At 56.8% G+C, this 3394-nt stretch overlaps 1 non-coding gene across 1 annotated transcript; it reads left to right on the forward strand.

Annotated features, from left to right (window-relative positions):
- The first annotated feature begins 2919 nt into the window (after positions 1-2919).
- On the forward strand, positions 2920-2984 carry Trnaa-ugc (transfer RNA alanine (anticodon UGC)). The gene has a single exon. It is a non-coding gene; the product is annotated as a tRNA-Ala (tRNA).
- The last annotated feature ends 410 nt before the right edge of the window (positions 2985-3394 follow it).

The raw sequence follows: 3394 nt of genomic DNA on the forward strand, positions 1-3394 counted from the left end.
AGACAGGCAGGCAGACAGACAGGAAGGCAGAGAATAAGAATGAGAATGAGAGACTGAGAAAGAATGAGAAAATGAGAATGAGAAAGAAGGAGAGACAGAATGAGAAGGAGAGCGAATGAGGCTGTGGTGCGTGTCTTGTGCGGCTGCCGGGGTTGGCCGGCTCTGGGGAGCAGCACTGAGCGGGTTTCACCCTTTGGCTGTGTGGCCTGGGGTGAGTGCCTGCTGTCTCTGGTGTCCTGAGGTGCCTTGGGAGCGTTGTGTGGCCTTAGGAAGCGGATGGGTGTTGGGGCGGGGGAGAGCTGTGCACACGGGGGCAGGGGTGAACCCCTCCTGTGCAGGGCCCGCCTCACCGTGCTGTGTGCTCTGGAATACTGCACCCCAACTCATGGCTCCTCCATCTCAAACACATGCTCAGATCTGCCATGGATCTGTGTGTCTCTAACAGGGGGACCACGGTTCTGCAGTTCTGCACCCACAAGGCTGCTGCGAATTCCCCTCCGGAAGCTTCCAGGTCGGCACCTGGTTCTTTCTGTTCTCTGCCTCCCTGAACTCTGGGCTCCTATGGACCCCACTCAGGAACAAGAAGGGGGGCAGGAGGGGGAGGGGCAAGGTTCACATCTGCTCGTGGTGGGAAGGAAGAAAATGACCTTCATGGATTCTCCACCAAGAAAACAGAAGGGGGGAGGGGGAGGGGGAGGAGGGTGGGGGGAGGGAGGGGCCGGGGAGGAGGTTGTCTGGCCCTCAAGGATGGTACAGAGAGCCAGGCAGGAGGCTCACGCCTGCCATCCTAGCTGCTCAGGAGGCTGAGAACCTGGTGCAAAGCCAACCCAGGCAGACAAGTGTGAGAGACTCTGATCATCGACGAACCATCCAAAAGCTGGACAGGGAGCTGTGGTTCAAGTGGTAGAGCACCAGCCTTGAATGAAAAACACTCAGGCCCTGAATTCAAGTTCCAAGACTGGCACGCGCACGCTCGCACACACACACACACACACACACACACACACACGATGATGTGGGGGCTCCAGGTCCCCAGAACATTTTACTTGTGGTATCGGGACTCCCCCATTCCCCTCCGCACCCCAGGGTCCAGAGGTGACTTTGCTACAGGCTCAAACGAAGATCCTAGCTGATCCCTTGCAAGTTCTGAAGCCCGACTCCTCAACTTTGGGGTGTCGCAGCCCAAGGCACATGACTCACCCCAGGGTGGCCCCAAGGCCAGCAGAAAGAAGGGGAACAGCGGGGACCAGGAGGTGCCCAGGGGGGCGGGGTAGGCACAGATGGAGGGGCTCTGGGCTGGGGGCAAGGGGTCCATGCAGCTACCCCTGGAGCATCAGCTGCCTAGTTATCTCCTATTGTCTCCCGTTCCCCCCAGCTCCCCCCGCCCAGCCGCCCTTCTGTCATCTCCACGCGCCACCCCCCAGCCCAGCCCAGCCCCAGAGCTCCAGAGAACGCCTAGGAGAGGGTCCTCGGGCCTCTGCCACTGGGGCTGCGGGGGGTGTGGGGGGAGGGCCTGGGGGAGGGGGGAAGGGGAGGGGGTGTCAGAGTCTATAAATCACAGTCCACTGGCCTCCAGTTCAGCACACGCTTCTCCCGAAGAGTTGTCAGTGAAACCGTTAATTAATTAGCTAATCCCGCAATGAAGTGGGTTCTAAATGGCTCTCCCCCTCCCGGCCTCCCATTTAGATAATTGCTTCTGCAGGATCTTTTATTGTAAGAGTCATTTTTTTTTCCCCCAACAGGGATGGCCCTGCCTGAACCACGGAGGGAGGTGGCTGGAGAGGCGCGGTCAGCACGCTCTCCCCATTAGTGGGGGGACAGGCTTCTCTTGAAACAAGGCAAAAGCTGGAAAAGGGGAGGGGGGTCATCTGTTGGGGATCGGACAAGGGGGAGGGGGAGAGGGACTGAGCGCTGGGGTTTGGGGGGGTGTGATGTTGACCTCATGATTGTGAGGGGGTGCGCGTGCGTGCGCACGCGTGTGTCGATCCTGGGTCTTGAACTCGGGGTGCTCTCCCTCAGCTATGTCATTCAAGGCTTGAGTCACAGCTCACCTACAGCTCTTGGGCGGTTCGTTGGAGATAGAGTCTCGGGGATGCTCCTGCCTGGGGTTGGCTTCGAACCACAATTCTCAGACACAGTGAGAATTAGAGATTTGGTTGGAAGTTGGAGGCGGAGGTGACGCTCCAGGTGGTACTGTGGTCAGCCTTGAACGAGGACACTAAGAGACAGCGCCCAGGTCCTGAGTTCAGGCCCCAGGACCGGCAAAAGTGTGTGCGTGTGCGCATGTGCATGTGTGCGTACTCACACACACACACACACACACACACCACTGAGACCTTTCTGCTCTAAGATGGTCACTCGAAGATGGCCACTCACATGGGAGGAAATCGGCCATCCACACACCTGGCTCCATCCATATGGAAAGGTGGACAGGGCTACAGGAGGAAGCTCCTGTCTGTGGCCCAGTGGCTCGGGGACCCGTCACCTTCCATGTGCCTCCATTCCAGCCAGGGCTGCAGAGTCAGGGTTCCAGGGATGCTGGGCCCCTGGTGTTCCCGTTCAAAGTTGGTGGAAGAAGGGCTGTGCCAGGAGCAGACCAGGGGCTGAATTCAGGACGCACCAGGAGGTCCTGGGAGAATCCGGAGCCAAGCGTCTCACCGGGTGATTCTGGCCACCAGGGGCCACCAGGGGCTGACCTCAGACACTGCAGATTCAGCAAGAGACCCAAGTGAGAGGTTTCACACTCGCACTTAGAACTGCGCTTTAGAAAGCCTTTGCTAACACCTGTACCGTACAGGTCTTAGAAGGTTAGATTTTGAGTTTCAAACACCCTCGCCTTCTGGGAACTTAGGAACTATAGAATTTTTAAATCAGACAAAAAAAATCTTGTTTAAAAAAAATAGGACAAGGGGCTGGGAAGGTGGCTCAGTGGTAGAGCGCTTGCCTTGCATGCAAGAGGCCCTGAGTTCGATTCCTCAGCACCACATAAGCAAAAAGAAAAAAGCTGGAAGTGGCGCTGTGGCTCAAGTGGTAGAGCGCTAGCCTTGAGCTGAAGAGCTGAGGGACAGCACCCAGGCCCAGAGTTCAGGCACCACAACTGGACCCAAAAAAAAAAAAAAAAAATAGGACAAGCCAGGCACTGGTGGATCACGCCTGTCATCCTAGCTACTCAGGAGGCTGAGATCTGAGGATCGCAGTTCAAAGCCAGCCCAGGCAGGAAAGTCCATGAGACTCTTATCTCCAATGAACCACCAGAAAACCAGAAGTGGTGCTGTAGCTCAAAGTGGTAGAGCGCTAGTCTTGAGTAAAAGAGCTCAGGGACAGCTACCAGGCCCCAAGTTCAAACCCCACAAATCACACACACACACACACACACACACACACACACACACAC

This window comes from Dipodomys merriami, unplaced genomic scaffold (genome assembly GCF_024711535.1).
Source record: "Dipodomys merriami isolate MVZ:Mamm:240054 unplaced genomic scaffold, mDipMer1.0.p SCAF_400, whole genome shotgun sequence".
Classification (NCBI taxonomy): Eukaryota; Metazoa; Chordata; class Mammalia; order Rodentia; family Heteromyidae; genus Dipodomys; species Dipodomys merriami.